This window comes from Protopterus annectens, chromosome 3.part1 (genome assembly GCF_019279795.1).
Source record: "Protopterus annectens isolate FY-2018-M chromosome 3.part1, PAN1.0, whole genome shotgun sequence".
Taxonomy (NCBI): Eukaryota; Metazoa; Chordata; order Ceratodontiformes; family Protopteridae; genus Protopterus; species Protopterus annectens.
The window spans coordinates 156,851,073-156,869,655 of record NC_056732.1 but is presented as its reverse complement, the minus strand read 5'-3'; positions in this window follow the sequence as shown (position 1 = coordinate 156,869,655).

Here is an 18,583-nt window from a genome sequence, read left to right as displayed (position 1 = left end):
GCAGCAAGTGTCTGTAGCTCACCCTCCAGAATAGCATAACTTACCATAAATATGCAGGACGTGTCTTCCCACAATACTGGATACAGCTGCAGTTGCCCTTGTCCCCCAAGACATCACTGTGAGCAAGAATGTCCACCTGACAGTACATGAGGACAGAAAACATCACAGTGTATAACAGTACACATGTCTGAATATCTCTGATAACAGCAGTACCATGCAGCTGAAGCAGCACAGACACAATCACCTACAGTACACAATATGCCCTGCACAGTTTTCCCCCATATTGCCAAATGATCAAAGAATACCCTGCAGAAACAGTTTGCTACCTGTAGGTGTACAACACAAAGGTCTGCACTGGAGTACAAACTACCTGGAATCGATCCACACATTCAGTGCAGAAGGACATACTGGGCATGCTCACACATTTAAACAAATGAAGCCCATATCTGCAAACAACAGTGGACCATACATATCTGCCATTTGCAGATGTTAGTGCATACACTCCTCAGTATGCACCAGTCATGCCTTGCAGACACAGTAGATAGGAATACAGACACATATCCAAGGACAACATACTATAATAAGCCACAAGTAGACAGACATAGATGTGTGGAAGAGAGTGACTGTGACAAAGAGTCATGCATTATGAGGCCTGTCCCACCAAGCACACAGCCAAATGGCTACAACCACATAAGGTGTAAATGTCACTCACTGTAGACATTAGCTATCGGTATCCGCCAGCATTACAGACTATGTGGTGCAAGTGCTAGCTGTGCAACATGACTGTACAGGGAAGTAGTCATCTAGCAGCTGTATACATGTACCTGTGGAATATAACCCTGTGTGTGCCTGCATGTGGTCTGTCAACCTCTAGATAAATGGGTTATGGCCCATGCACACACACTGCCATCCCCATAGACTTACTATGACAAGCCTGCTGAGGTCATCCACTTTGAAATACACCTTTGGGAAAGTTCTCACCCAGGAATCTCTGTGGTGCATCCTTTAACTGTGTATTGTTGCAGTGTGATAAACTAGTTAGGTAGGAGCTCTAGTCCCATACACAGCAACTGTGTGTGTGTGTGTATGTGTGTGTGTGTGTGTGTGTGTGTGTGTGTGTGTGTGTGTGTGTGTGTCTGTGTAGAGTGCAATGCTTTTTTAGGCTAGTCACATGCACTACAATTCAAATGCCCTACTTTGGCAAGGCTGCTTATGTCATTCTCTATGAAATACACCTTTGGGAAAGATGTAGCTCTGTAATTTCTGTGGTGTGTCCCATAACTGTGTACTGCTGTAGTGTGATAAACTAGTTTTTTTAGGAGTTCTAATCCCAGAACATGGCAACTGTGTGTGTGTGTGTGAGTGTGTGTGTGTGTGTGTGTGTGTGTGTGTGTGTGTGTGTGTGTGTGTGTGTGTGTGTGTGTGCGTGTGCGTGCGTGTGTGTGTGTGTGTGTGTGTGTGTGTGTGTGTGTGTGTGTGTGTGTGTGTGTGTGTGTGTGTGTGTGTGTGTGTGTGTGTGTGTGTGTGTGTCTGTGTAGAGAGCAAGGCTTTTTAGGCTAGTCGCACTCATTACAATTCAAATGTCCTACTTTGGCAAGGCTGCTGATGTCATTCACTGTGAAATACACTTTTGGGAAAGGTGTAGCCCAGTAATATCTGTGTCATGTCCCGTAACTGCATACTGATTTTGTGTGATAAACTAGTTACATAGGAGTTCTAGTCCCAGACATGACAATTGTGTGTGTGTGAGTGCGTGTATGTGTGTGTGTGTGTGTGTATGTGTGTGTGTGTGTGTGTGTGTGTGTGTGTGTGTGTGTGTGTGTGTGTGTGTGTGTGTGTGTGCGTGTGTCTCTCTCTGTGTAGAGAGCAATACTTTTTAGGCTAGTCACACTCACTACAATTCAAATGTCCTACTTTGGCAAGGCTACTGATGTAATTTATTGTGAAATACACCATTGGGAAAGGTGTAGCCCAGTAATATTTGTGGCATGTCCCGTAACTGTGTACTGCTTTTGTGCGATAAACTAGTTAGGTAGGAGTTCTAATCCCTGACATGACAAGTGTGTGTGTGTGTGTGTGTGTGTGTGTGTGTGTGTGTGTGTGTCTGTGTGTGTGTGTGTGTGTGTGTGTGTTTGTGCTTGTGTTTCAGTCTGTGTAGGGAGCAATGCATTTTATGCTAGTCACACTCATTAAAATTCAAATGCCCTATTTTGGCAATCCTGCTGATGTAATTCACTGTGAAATACACCTTTGGGGAATAAGTACTCCAGTAATCCCTGTGGCATGTCCTATAACAGCTGTAGTGTGTTGCAAAACTCTGGTAGGGGTTCTATTTCCACACATGGCAGTTGTGCGTGTTTCTGTGTCTGTGTGGGGAGCAATGTATTCTTGCCTAGTCACACTCACAACAATTCAAATGCCCTAGTTTGGCAATCCTGCTGATGTCATTCACTGTGAAATACACCTTTGGGGAAAGAGTACACCAGTAATCCCCGTGGTGCGTCCTGTAACAGCTTTATGCTGTAGTGTGCTATAGAACCCTGATAGAGGTTCTACTTCCACACATAGCAGTTGTGGATGTTTTTGTGTGTGTTTCTATGTCTGTGTACAGAGCAATTCATTCTAGGATAGTCACACTCACTACAAATCAAATGCCCTACTTTGGCAATCCTGCTGATGTCATTCACTGTGAAATACACCTTTGGGGAATAATACCAATAATCCTTGTGGTGTGTCCTACAACAGCTTTATGCTGTAGTGTGATATAGAAATTTGGTAAAGGTTCTATTCCCACATATGGAAGTTGTGGATGTTTTTATATGTGTTTCTATGTCTGTGTATGGAGCAAAGCATTTTAGGCTAGTCACACTCACTACAATTCAAACGCCATACTTTGGCAATCCTGCTAATGTCATTCACTGTGAAATATACCTTTGGGAAAAGAGTATTCCAGTAATCTCTGTGGTGTGTCATATAACTGCATAGTTATGTAGTGTAATAAACTAGTTAGGTAGAAGTTCAAATCCTAGACATGACAAGTGTGTGTCTGTGTTTGTCATTCGTGTCCTGTGTGGAGGTGAGTGTGCAACAACTGGACTCAATGTGGAGTGCGTTTTGCAAATTTCTTATATGGTGGCCCTAGTATACATCACCATGTCCACCATACAGGGATAACAGATGTGAAATAGTCGAGAAGCTGGAGTGCAAATCCATACTCCTACATGTGAAATCAAGGCCAGCCAAACAAAGTTAGCAACCCTTGTATTACCCAGAGAACAGTCTCAACCCATGTCTCATACACACACACACACACACACGCACACACACACACACACACACACACACACACACACACACACACACACACACACACACACACACACACACACACACACACGCACACACACTTGCCTAGGCAACAGCTGCTATGTTGACAGTACCATGCATATTGCCCACTGATAGTAACCATGGTGTGATTGCAGTGGGCTACAGATGGTGTGGCACACTGTCCATCAGTCCAATAGGCACGTACATGCCGACAGTGCACCTTCCCTATGTTCCCCACTGGAAACCTGCTACAGCTGTGGTGCCATCAAATGGGACCCACAAAGGACATACCATGGCTGAAAACATGCCTTGTATGAACAGATGCCACTGACACCAGGGAATACCGGTATCATGCTATCAATGTAGGTGCAGGGTCAACCTGCTGTCCTTTAACGGTTCCCGCCACATGAGGCCAGGACTGGCACATCTGATGATAACAATCTGTGCACACAACATGGGCCAGACATCCCAGGTACAGTTCCACATGTCATTGCACATGCATGTAGGAGGTGTGCACATCTCAGACACCGTCCATGTTATGGACTAAGGAACACATACATGGTAAGCAATGTACAGCATTGGCCACACTCAATAGTTACCCAGGTGACTGGATGGTGAATACAATACCCACCTGTGTGGGCAAACTCAGACACTACACCCCCGAGCCACACTGCACGCCATTGTCATATGGCCTTATGCCAAGGTATACCTATCACCTAGCCTTGTGTAGCCATCTTGCACAGTCAACCAATACACACCCGTGAAGCAATGCACCCATGCACGTCAGTACTGGCACCCTGTGTCTATGTGTGTGTTGTATGATGCCTATGACCACATTCACACTCACTACAACCCTTATTGGCATACTGAAGCATGCTGTCTCATGTCAGACACCTCCACATACCCTTTGCCCATAAAACCTCCATATGACCCCTGTGGTGCATGTGATACCTGCACAGTACTGTGTTATGGCAATCTCACTAGTTATGAGTTGTATCCCTGGCCCTGACAAGTGTGTCAATGGGTGTGCATTCCTGTGAGAGTGTGGCTGTGTTGATGCTGACACCTGTTCATGGGGACATCCATGTGGACTACACCTACCACATAGCTACCATATCACTGTTGCAGATGCCACTCACCATCACGTATAAGTTTGGAGGGCTCCTCAGCATGTAACCTATATGGCACATCTAATGACTGCATAGACATGTGATTGCACTACATAGTCATCAGGGGTTTGATACCCTGTACTGGTAGGTGTGTGACACAAACATGCTTAGGTTTTACTCTCCCACCCCTCCTTGACTTATCTTTGCCTCTGTCTGCCTCTTGTACTCCCTCTCTGGTGGATGTGGAGACTTACACCTGCTTTCCTTAGGCAGTAGCATTTGTATTTTAAGTGATGCTCATGATCACCTGATGGCCTCTGCACGAATTGCAGCCCTCCTCTAGCTGATTGCATGTGGAACAGCTGTGGTAACATTCCCATAGCCAATTGCATGGAAACACTCTCCAATATCTAGGAACATCATGTTGGTGTTGGGCCTTTTCATTCACTGTGAGCAGGAACTCGATTTGTTGTTTGGCAAACAGCATCACAGATGGATTGGGGATTTACCTCTAACAACATACATTGTGGAAACAGGTCAATACATAGGAGGGGAGGTGCCTGTCCTGACTACAGACTGTAAGTGCTGCTATACTGCATTTGGAGCAATGTTGGTTTAACAGGGTGTGTGTGGATATGGCTGCCTTACATGTTTTAATACCTGTCATGTCAGTGCTATGTTTATGAGGAAACCCCCATCTGTAGGGTCATCTGCAGACTGGGCAGTGTGTGGTGCCTTTTGTTTAATGTGTTACCCACAGAGCACCTAACTGTGAACTGCAGAAGGTAGTGTGAGGATTGCAGTCTGTTAATGGTGACAGCCGTGAGAGTTACTGACTTCATATCCCTCATAGGGCATATGTTGCAACAAACCCTGTTACAACAGTAAATATATGAGGTTATCACAGCAACATGTCAATATTGGCCCTGAGTTTGTGCCTCCAGCCACAACTCTGTCAACCTTTGTACATATGTCACGCAGTAAGAAGTGCATATGTGCTGTAGACCGTATTTAGTGACATTATATCTGTTAAGTCAGTGAGATATCAGACTGCTACACGTGTTATGTATAGTAGGGGTTATATTTGATGACATAACCTGGACATTATGTGGTTGTGTGTACAGTACTGAGGTCTGTGTACTTATGGTGATTGTCAACAGTGTGTGTATAGTCAATATGTACCTTGCCTGTGTACAGACTGTGGTAGATGTCATTGTTCTTGGTCCTGGTCTATCTGATGTTAGATGCTGCTCCACTGTATGTTACCCTATCGGCTTACATGTTTGTAGGGCTGAACACACACATGTCCCATACCACAGACAGGCATTGGACCACACTGTGTAGCAGGCCAGTATATATAGGGTTAGTGTGTGAGTGGCACATATGAGGATGGTGTTGAACAGATAGTCCATATACTGTAATATTACACTAGCTTACCATATGTGGCTGTGGCTGTGTTCACATTGATTGTGGTTATGCACTTTCACACAGGTGTCTGTTACTCTGTGCTGTGATATGCCTGTAGAGCCTACTATATATGCAAGTACATGTGTATTCCCCCATAGGAAATGTAGGTCAGTATTGAGCCAGTATGCCTGTAGCCTGCACAGTGCTTTGTTACATGCCTAGCAGCTTAGTGTGCTTACCCAGTGAGATGTCATGTCCAGATACTTGCCAGATGTACTGCTGCCGGGCAGTGGGATGCTGTACAGATGTATTTCAATAACTAGTGGGTAGTATGTGACCATGGCACCTCTGTACTAGTGGTTATTATGTGTCAGGACAAACAGGGGTGTGTGAATTCATAACCTATGAGGGCAAATGTATACCAGTAGGTACGTGTTATACCCATCTAAATGGCTGTTAACATCCACATTGTCAGGCTTGGTCCACATGTCTTGCACTAAGGGGTTCTGTGTATACCTCTGGACTGTCCAGAGTGTGTCAGACTGTCCGCATATATTGGCCAATATCTCTGCTGTAGTCCACAGGAGCATTACTGTACTAGCAGTGTTTCTGTACTATGATGTCCTTAGGATGTCTGTCAGTAGCCAATGATGCACATGTTAAAAGCAGATGTGACCTCCCACACACACCATGTCTGTGAAGACAATCCCTATTACAGTAGCAGTAGTCTACAAATACACCTCCAATACATGCCTGACATCCCCTTGCACTACAAAGTTGGGACTATAGGGGCTGAGGTAAGGCTCCACTCCATGTTCAGGACATATGGTGAGCATATATGTATATATAATAATCCAAATATCTATATAGATATATACACATATACATATTGACATACATAGATGGATATGTATATGTACATAGATATACATATAAACACTCAGATATATACATACACAGAGCAATATATGTCTACGCATATATAGATAGAGATACATATGCACATATTCGTATGGATATCTACATATATATTGACAGTAATTGGTATATCAGAATAGATATGTATGCACATATAGTTATATATATCTACATATATACCAACATAACTAGGCATATCTGTACACATAGGATGTGCATACATATATAGCTATATATACATATATCTATATATACATATATGTGTGTGTGTGTGTGTGTGTGTGTGTGTGTGTGTGTGTGTCTGTGTGTGAAATTGTTCAATACTACTCAATATGTGTATTGACACCTATATTGGTAAAACAACAGCTGTCTTCACAGTGGTCATGGCATAGTGGTTAAGTATTGTGACTTTAGTGTACAGGGTCTTGAGTTCAAGAACTGTAAGGGCTGTTCATTTTGTTATTGGGCAGAACAAGGGATACAGAGTAGTTAAGGCAGTTTTGAGCAGCTTTAAGTGGGTTTGTGTGAAGCTAAGCGGTGCTGAGCTATGGGTAAATGTACAGGTGCTTACACAGTGCAGGCTTCGCTTACCAGTGCACAAATCAACTCAGCTGTTTTATTGCAGCAATGTTGATACTTGCTAAGCCTGGCTTAGCCCTGGTAACTAGGTCACACCAGCCAGTCTGATAACATAGCAGGGTAATGACATCTGTCATAAGTGTATGTAATGCAATGTACAATACATGCACCTATGTGCTGTCATTACAGTAGCAAGGGGTGTGAGTGCCATGTGTGGGACCCAGATGTATATGAGGCCTGTACAGCACTGTTATCCATGTGAATGTGTTACATATAGGTGTGGTAGCCCAGGGTACATGATGTCACACTGGCATGTAGTGTATTGTGGCAGTACTACTGTTGACAGTGCTTACCCAGGCAAGAGCAGAGTGCTAAATGTAGTACTGACAACAGGCACACCTGCGGGCATAGCTGGACACTGAGGCCTCCCTGATGTATCCCTGGTGTGTGAGCTGTGTCACAGTATATACCCCTTACTGGGTAATGATTCGTCATGTGGACTGTAACTGTAGACTACCGTCTGTACAGCACATGTTAGTGAGAGCTTCTGACATGTAGTTATGGCATACATATTGTTGTCAGACATCTATCTGTCAACACACTCATCCTTCTGCATAGCTACTTGCCAAGCTGATGACTGTCAGTCCCTGTACAGATGTGCAGATGGCAGGTATCCACTGTCATTACAGCAAGGAACACCCGGTATATGTCCCATGTACCACATTATGGTTACCACTGTCACCATCAACCATACAGGTAACTGATACCACAATCCAAGCCACTTATGCATGTGCTGTGTGCAGCCTACCTGTAACACATTGGACACATGGTCAAGTTAGTTAGCAGCAATAGGCCCTGGTATCTCGGATGTGTGTTTGGCTGTTATGTGTCTGTTAATATGTATATGAAGGTATGTCACACTATGTATTGTCCATATGCACCCATTACATCCCCCACTAGCATACTGTACATGTCTGGGGTTGTTTTACATGGAACATGTAACCTGGGACACACCTCACCCTAAACGCTGTGTGGTGTGTGCAATGTAAGCCACACACATCAGTATCACTACATAGCTAGGTAGGGGTCTAGTCCCAGTGTTGCCAAGTAACAGTGTGTGTGTATGTGGACAGGTCTACATCAGGTTGCAGAGTATACACGCATCAGTGGGTCACCTGTCCAGGTGGCACAGGCAATAACCATTTTAGAAACCTGTGACATGTGTTCAACTGTACCCCAGCTATGTCACAGCCATGGTGTCACCACAGTGCCATATCCCGTTGTGGAATATGCCTGCAGACCATCCTCATGCTGACATATGTACACTTACAACACAAATGGATAACATTATAGAGACCACAACCAACCAGTGTTACTAACAGCTATAATGCATCATTGCTGGATGGCTACACTACCAGCCATATATGCATTACACTTTCCTCCCTACAACATGTTACACTGCAGTACTGTGGTACACTGTAGTACAGTCACCATGTGCATCAGAACCATATTAGCCTGTCCCTGCATTGATGGTATGGATGACAGGGATGTAGCACAGGTATCATCATATGCACAGGATGTGATATTGGTTTGCCAGAAGCCGAGGGTGGGCCAAACATTTGACACCATGTGTGTGGGTGAGGGGTGTACTGCGGTGAGCTGGGCATGGTGGTGTGGTGTGTGTAGGTATGGGGTTGCCCTAGATGTGTTTGTATACTGTGCGGGTATGCATGCACACAGTTCTGCCATGTGGCTGCCCTACACAGGTGTTTATGGACAGCTGCAGACCATAAATGACAGAGTGTGCAGTTCACTGCCTCCGGTCACGGGCACAAGGACTGGGCCTGCCAGGGATTCCATGTGCACATCCAGGTACAGGTCTTGATGTGCTACTCTCACCTGATGATGACAAATGTCTGCTGGTGCCAGACCCCTCCTGGGACTGGCCAGGACCATTTGCTCGTGGCCTGCTGTAGTGTGGTGTGGACAGCACCCCCCCCCACAGTGCTGGGGCTGGTACTACCACTACGGAGCCACTTGTTGTCCTAGCATGTCCATGTTGACTGCAAGCTGTTGACGTTGCTGGCCTACGTCCAAGCGGGTGTTGCCACACTCCCAACACACGTTCAAGCATAGACAGACCATGGTCGAGAAGGGCCATCATCCTTCCAGACCATCTATCCATGAACTCAGTTAATGCACGGATGGCACTAGCCAGTTCATGGCCATTGTCACTTGCAGATGTGAGATCAGCCCTCTGCAGCCTCAGGCCCTGTCTGGTGTAACATTCTATATGTTGCCTGCACCGCCATGACAGCCTGAAACATGCACCTGCTGGTACCAGCTATGTCACCTCTGCCAGGGGCGTGATGTCCAGCGCCCCTACCACAAGCACCCTGGGACATCTGCCTATGTGGTGCCCTGCCGGACATCCGGCTATGCTTGCTGCAACTGGACATAGTAGGCATGGTTGCCACACTTTCCTGTGCACTGCCACCAAATGCCAGCTGTCCCTCCACTATTGCCACTGGTGATGGGGTGTGTATAGGCACTGAAACTGTGTGCGGGGTTGGGGTGGCTAAAAGGGGGATGTCGAATGTTGATGCAGTGTCGGCCCCTGACAACCTCACCTGTGCCTCAACAGTACTATCATCATCTTCAGTGTCTGTATGGACACCAACATCAGATAGCTTGCAGGAGGGACCCTGACCCACCTTACCACTTGTGGGGGAAAACAATAAATGCACTGGTGTGTCATGTGTATATAATGCTCAGTACATGCCAGATATGCTGCTCATTCAGCCTATCATGTGACAACTATAATATTTGGATACACTCCCTGGTGTTGACTAGTACTTCCTCAATGCATCTGTAGTGTTGCATACGTGGGTTGTAGATGACCTCTCTGCTGAATGTGATATTGAGGGTGTACCTGGTGTCTACCTTCCCTCTCAATGCCTGTTCCATGCTACAGACCATATTATAATATTAGCTGTGCTGTGATTACACACATGACAAGTATTCCTGGAGTGTAATGTGGCAGTCCATGTACATGTACTGCATGATCCCAGAGGCAGGTACTGCTGTTTGCAAATCCCAATATCACACATGTGCATACATGGCCAGCCACACAAGCACACATACATGCACACAAGCATCCTACATACATCAACCTCCTTCCACTTCACCAAAGTGATCCTACAGACAAACGGATTACCCACCAGAATGCACACACACACATACAGGTGAGGTTGCACAATGAAACTACACACAATCCTCCTATTACCCCTCTGTCAACATGCATAACATATGGCACCCAACAGCATGCAGTCCAGCTATAGTTAATCCATGCTGGCAACAGTATACATGTGTGTGATGCATGTGCTGTGTCACTAGGTGAAGCCCCTTCCCCTGGATACTTCTGCGCTCATGAACACGGTATTTCTGTGCACCTGTTCTGCACCCTGCCATGTACTGTGCACCACACCTCACAGATGTACGGCCCATTGCTGAATGTGTACTACTGTGTCAGTTATGTCAGTTTTAATGCTCACAGCCCCTATGTTTTCCAGAAACACATACTTGGTATGATATCTGGACAGATGTCATTTGTGAATGCCTGATGTCTGATGTACAGCTCTCAACATCAGCGGACCATGTATGACCAATCCAATACTCTTACACTGGCAAGCATCAGAGCATACCATGGCTATGGGGGGTGTGCACACCTTTATTGATATGACACACCCATCCTTGATTTGCCATGGAACCACATCACCGCATATCTTAGCAGTACATGAGCCTGATATGTGACATATGTCCTGTACTTTCACATGCAGTGTCTATGGAATGTGTTAGGTGTGCGGATGCTGACCATGATGCATACACACCATGTGGGCATATGTGTGCACACCCTTATCATGAAGGTTTATTGCACCTCTTGTTGTGTGTACTACAGCAGTCACTACTCCTGGCAGGGGTATACCACCGTGGGCCATCTGCATTTGCCAGTTTATGTTCAGTCTGCCCTACACATGTCCCCATATTCTGCATGATTGCAAGGTCTACTCATGTGTACCTCTCCAAACCCATCTGCCCATGTTACCCAGCCACATCACATGTGTGTCCCACCCTGGGGCTTCCTCATGTACTGGTCTAGCAATACCATCAGGTGGAACCAATCCAGGGGATGTTGACCCCCCCCCCTGGGGGCACACACACATGTTCCTGTCCCCTAAGGTCAGGTCCAGGGTCTGTTCCATAACGGGCTCCACAGATACATGTGGGATGTGCTACATCACTCTGAGGCACACAGTACACATTCCCAAGGCCGACATGCTCCTCCTGCTCAGCCTCCAGGCCAGGCACCTTCAGGACGTGGACTGCTGTTGTGAGTAGCAGTTGGTGAGAGGCTTGTTCCCATTGTGTCCATATTGAGGCCCATGGGGCTTCCACATCACAGACTACACACACCATCCAGGGTTTTTACCCACAACATGTGTCACATACCACACCTGTAGACTGTCCTCTAGATCTACCAACCCTGACCACCTCCACAACTATACCTGCCATACTTCCCCATATTCCCATTCCATACATCACAGATGAGGGCAATGTGGTCCCCCAACAAGGGATTCACTTGTGACATACCCATCCAGGTTGCTCACACTGCCAGCTGTAGATATCTGTGTGTATTGCTATGTGTGCTGTTTCCTCACACATAGCATGCAGCACTGTGGTAGTAATATAGGGGACATGTATTTACATACATATATGTTTGTGTGTGTGTTTGCATATATGTAGACATGCGGATATAGGTATATATCTATATATGTGTAGATATATGTGATGTATATATGTGCTCATATATATGTGTACACATGGGTATCTGTATATTTGTGGACATACATATATCTATATCTATCTATCTATCTATCTATATATATATATATATATATATATATATATATATATGTATTATATATGTGTACATATGTACACATATGCATACCTATATGTGGGGTATATTCAGACATCAGGTCCACAATCTCACAACACCTTCCTACACAGCTGCACTGTTCTGCCTTGCTACAACACAGACAGGTGCAACATATGGACACAGCCTAACATTAGAGTGGTATATGTAGAACTTGATTGCAGGTTACCCTATTACACACCTATGGCATTCCTACATGCTACATTACAGATTAACCTGAGTATCCTGCAAGGGGTAGACTGTGGGTCCCACGTGTCCATCATAATGGCACTACTTTCACCACCAGCTATTGGCCACGTAATATACATACTTCCCATTACACAACACACACTATGATGGCTTACATCTTACCAGTCAGTGCTGATCTGCACAGCTGACAGCTATGACCCATCACCCACAGGGACAGACACTATTGTCCATAGCAGTTGTTCAGTTGAACATCATTACAACACCTGATGGCAGATATAAATCATTCCACATCATATATCCCATTATTATGGACCAGGTATTACATTCAATTACATGCATATATACTTCACATACCTTTTGGGGAATGATGTCTGTTCTGGATAGTTTGCTGGATGATATTATTTTCTTTTTTTTTTTGCTTTGGCTTTGCCGTTACCTTAGGCTTTCTCTCTCTCTCTCTGTCTCAGTCTCTCTCCAGTAAATGGATTGAGCTGCTATTCATAAATTGCAGCATGGATTTTGTAGGTGATGCCTACGATCAGGTGATGTTCTCTGCACCAGTCAGTGTCCTCCACTTGCTAGCTGCATGCAGCATGCTGTGTAGTACTTCCAATTACCACTCTCATGGCAACCACCTACTATAAATCCCTACATCATGTTGACATGGTCCCTTTACCTTTCCTGTATGATGGACATCCTTCATGTGTGTGGGCAGCAGTGTTACAGACAGCAGGTAGCAATACCTCTCACAGGAGAACCTGCACACTCAGGCCAGCTACATATTTGTAGGAGGTTCCAGAACTAAAGACAGAGTGTGAGTATAGTTGTTGTATGTATTGTATATTACTGGTGTTACAGGGTTTGTGTGTACATACTAGTTTAACTTGGAATGCAGTCTGTTTGCATAGCTCTCAACTGTGGGCCTATCCTCTTGATGGCCAGAGGTGTGCCTATTATGTTCTGTCTGTCCACCACACAGGTCTTGTGTCAGATATATCACTAGCAGTGTGTATGTTGAGTGCTATCAGTACATGGCTACATCCATTTCTGTTTCTAACTTCATATTCCTGACTAAGGGTATGTTGCAGACTATCCTGTAACACCAGCGACTTGCTTAGTATATGACAACAGTTTTACACATATGGGCCTTTGTCCCAGCCTCTGTTCTCCACCTACATAACAAGCTTTGCACATATGACATGCTGTCAGGGGTTGTTCTGTAGTGGGCTGTGAGTATGTCATGCTGCCATTTCTGCCATCAGTTGACTGCTGTTGTGTCCCCCACATACTGTGGGGTTGGGGCCATATATGTTTGGGCTTCACCTACACAATACATGTGTGCCCTTATGCACTCCAGAGGCCGGTGTATGTAACAGTGGTATATGGCCCTGTATTATTGAGTCTGAGGGGGGATGCACCATAATTAACCTAGGCTGTTACAACATGTGGGGGTATCAGGGGTAAGCTGCCTTAAGGTATCTGGATGTACATTACCATACAATCCACCTTGGGTAAATGCAGACCTACTGCCTCCTGCCATACAGACTGTTCTTTTTGTCAGTGTGATTGTGATGGTGTCAGTTATGCCTTGTTATGTAACAGTTACATCCCATTGTGTCAACTTGGGTCTTTACCCCCTAAGGATTGTGTACAGAGTGTAGATAGAGGCTGCTGAACTATACATCTGCATTACTTACTGTTGATTGTTTGGTATCCTGTGGCCCAGTCTGTCTTTACTATTGTACTACTTGAAGGCCTCGGCCTGGATAGCAACATTTGTAAACCTTTCCAGACTACTGTATTAGTATAACAGTTTCAGAGTTGCATTACTCTATTTATATGGATGTCAATGTCTAAACAGCTATATGACATGGCATATACAACTGTAATGGCACACAAATCAAGCTTTCCCATATATACAAACCTGTGTGTGGTGTTATATCCTTTGACTTCTCTGTGGGTATATATTGCAGGCAACAATTGTCATTTGTATAGGTGGCTCATACAGTGTCCAGTTGGTAAGGTGGTAACTGCAGGCAAAGTGGCTGTTCCATATTGTGTGCAACTTCTACATATGTATCTTCCTATACATCTCTGCAAGTGTATATATATATATATATACATATATATATATATATATATATATATATATATACATATATATATATATATATATATATATGTATATATATATATATATATATATATATATATATACATACATGTAGATATATATATAGATGTATGTATATATATATATATATATATATATATATATATATATATATATATATACATACATATATAGTATATATATAGTGTATATATATATATATATATATATATATATATATATATATATATCTATATAGTTTCATAGGTTTATAGGTTTATACTAGGCTGTCTGCCCTAAGGCATTTATAAGCCTAGCCCAAGTTTTTGTGGCTTACGCCACCCCTTATTTGAAAAATACTGTGCCCATTAGTTTGTTGTGCCTCTGTCCAGCAGTGACACAGAGATGATTCCAGGGTAAACCTACGATCTCCCATCCGCAGGTCAAGATTTCTCTTGAACAGAGCCAGAGGTGCTCTGCCTCACATGGGCCGGGATTTTATTCCACAGCATAGGAGTCTCTGAGTGATAAATCTATCCCTCCAGCACGTCCTATTTATATCCGTGCTAAGGTTTAAGTCACTTGCTCTAGTGGTTTTGGTGGATTTGGATTTTTGAGGTGGAGCATGTCCATTAATTCGGGTTGGACATGGCCTTGTATGTCAGGCACATGTCACCTCTGAGCAGACGGTATGCGACTGAATAGAGCTGGAGTTTCTTCAATCTGGCAGCATATGACAGATTTTAGAGTCCCTTTATCCTTTTGGTGAGGAACTTTTGGGGTCTCTCCAATTGCTGCAGATGTCGGGTGAGATACATCCCGAATGGGGCATTGTACTCGATCATTGGTCTGATATGTGAAGAGTACAGGGGAACAATGACCTCACTAGATCTGGATGTGAATTCCTTCATGATCAGGTGGGCAATGTAGAAGGTCTTTCTAACCACTTTAGCAATGTGAGTGTCAAAAGAAAGGCCACTGTCAACCTGGGTCCCCAGGTCCCTGATAACCTCTTCTGTGCTTAGTGGATTGCCACCTATATGGTAGCTTGGGGTTACCTTGTTTTTCCTGAAGGGTATGACTATACATTTTTTGGCGTTTAACTTCAGGCCATGGCTCTGGTACCAGCTATCTGTTTCCGTGAGTCCCTTCTGAAGGATATCCGTGTCCGATGCACTTTCCACTATGGCGCCCAGTTTGCAGTCGTCTGCAAACGTTGTCAGCCGAAGTCCTCCCATGTTGGCCTGTACTTCTGAGAAGTAGATGCCGAACAATAGGGGGCCAAGGACCGAGCCCTGTGGGACACCACTTGTGACCGGCTTGGAGTCTGACATAGCGCCAGCAACTCTAACCCTGTGGGTTTTGTCCTTAAGCCAGTTTGCAACCCATCTTGTGACATATGGGTTTACATTTAAGCTGGTAAGTTTTTCTACAATACCCGAGTGGGGTATTGTGTCGAAAGCCTTTGCAAGGTCAAGGTAGGCTGTATGGACTGCCTTTCCCTCATCAATAGCCTTGGTGACTGTTTCGAAGAAGTCGACCAAGTTCAAAAGACATGATCTGCCCTTGACGAAGCCAAACTGGGTCAGGTCCAATGTCTGCAAGTCCCCATATATCTTTGTTTATGAGCTCCATTATGATCCTCTCCATAGCTTTGCAGACTAGACTTGTTAAGCTTATGGGGCGGTAATTACCAGGGTCCGTAGAGGCACTGCCTTTGTGGAGTGGGACCACAGTTGCCATACGCCACTCCTTGGGCACATATCCTGTGGTAAGGCTGAGATTAAACAGCTGCCTTATGTGCGGGTTTAATTCCTCATTTAGCTCGTATAGCACACAGCCGGGGACACCATCCGGTCCCATTGATGCTGTGTTTTTAGCTTTTACACTGCAAAAGTAGCCGACTCCAAATCCAGCTCCAGACAAGTGACAAGTGGAGTACCTCAGGGTTCAGTCCTGGGGCCGCTCTTGTTTGGCATCTACTTCTCTGAAGTACAGGTCAACACTATGGGACTCTGGCTAACAAAGTTTGCAGATGACTGCAAACTGGGAGCCATTATTGAACCCCCAAATGATGTGGATACTCTACAAAAGGGCCTTACAGAAACAGATGCTTGGTGCCAGAGCCATGGGCTCAAGCTCAATGCCAAGAAATGTATTGTTATGCCCTTTGGGAAAAAACATGTATCCATGAATTACCATATAGGTGGCAGTACACTAAACACAGAAAGTGTGATAAGAGACTTAGGGACACAGGTGGACAGTGGTCTAACCTTCGATAACCACATCGCCACAACAGTCAGGAAATCCTTCTATGTGGCACACCTCATCATGAAGGGCTTTTCATCCAGAAAAACGAGGTCATTGTCCCACTGTACTCATCCCTCATTAGACCCATTATAGAATACAACGCCCTATCTGGTATGTACCTCTCAAGACATCTGCAACAACTGGAAAGGCCTCAGAAATACCTCACTAAAAGAATCACAGGCCTAAAGCAGATGCCCCACGCTGACCGCCTTAAAAACTCCAGCTATACTCTGTCACATATCGTCTACTCAGAGGCGATCTCTGCTTAACATACAAGGCCATGTCAAACCCAGAGCTGTTGGACATGCTACACTTAAAGAAATCCCAATCCCTCAGAGCTACACGCTCCAGGGATCTAAACCTTGTCATCACAATAAACAAAACATGCTGGAGGGATAGGTTCCTGACCCAGAGACTCCCCAGACTCTGGAATAGATTGCCCATACATGTCAAGCAGAGTGCCTTTTTGGACCTCTTCAAGAGGAACCTTGACGATTGGATGGGAGAAAGGAAATTCACCCCAGGGATCGCAGGGCGCTAGACAGGAGTCCAGGAAAGCAAATAATGTGGGAAGAAATAACCAGGGAATTGTTATGGCTAGGCTTGTATAAGCCCTAGGGCTGATAGCCTAGTACCAACCTATGAACCTATGAACCAACCTATGAACCTATGAGAGAGAACAGCTTTCACCTGCGCATTTGAGATGTCTGGGAGGCTACACTCCGCTGAGATAGTTATCTCTCCTTTAGGGGGGAGAGGGGGTGAAGTTTGCACTGAACCTGTCTGCCAGTATGTTGGCAATGTCTGTGGGTCCAGTGATTTTTGTATCATTTTGGACTAATTCTGAGCATATCTGGGAGTTTCCACCCAGGTTCCTAACATAGTTGAAAAAGGCCTTATGATTGTCCTTTGAATCCATGGCAATTTTTCTCTCAAAACTGGCCTTAGTTGATTTTATGAGTGCTCGTATTTTTTTACTAATAATGATCAGGGGTGACTTCCCTTTTATGGATTTTGTTCTATCATGTAATAGCTTTCTCCTCTTATTGTAAAGTTTGTTAATGGCTGGGGTCCACCAGACTGGACGTTGCCCTTTGTGGAAAGAGTCTTGGTTTTATTTGGGATTGCCTGATCCATGCAGTCCTGGAGGTGTTCATAGAAGGCATTTGTAAGGGCTTCCGCAGCTTGGGTTGTGGTTTCCACTGGCTCAGGGGCCTTGAAGGACACCACACCAGTCTTGAGTAGTGTGAACTTTGCTTTAGAGAAGTTCTTCACTGTGGTCTTTTTTGTTTGGGGTGGGGGCGGGATGTGGATTTCCAGTGAGATTAGTTTATGATCAGATCTCACCAATGAAGGATATACTTCCGGTGTGGAGCATTTTGTCCCCATGTTTGTGATAACGAGATCTAGTATATTTTCTCCTCTCGTGGGAACAGTGACTAGCTGTTCCATGGCATTTGAATTTATGAACTCCAGGAACCGTTGGGCTAGAAAGTTAGGGCTTGAGTAATGTTCCCAGTCTATATTTGGGTAGTTGAAGTCACCCAATATGATGGTGTTTGGAGATACATTTATACCCTCCAGTGTCTTCAGGAAGGCTGTGTGGGGTTCCTGTGTTTGAGAGGGTGGCCTATA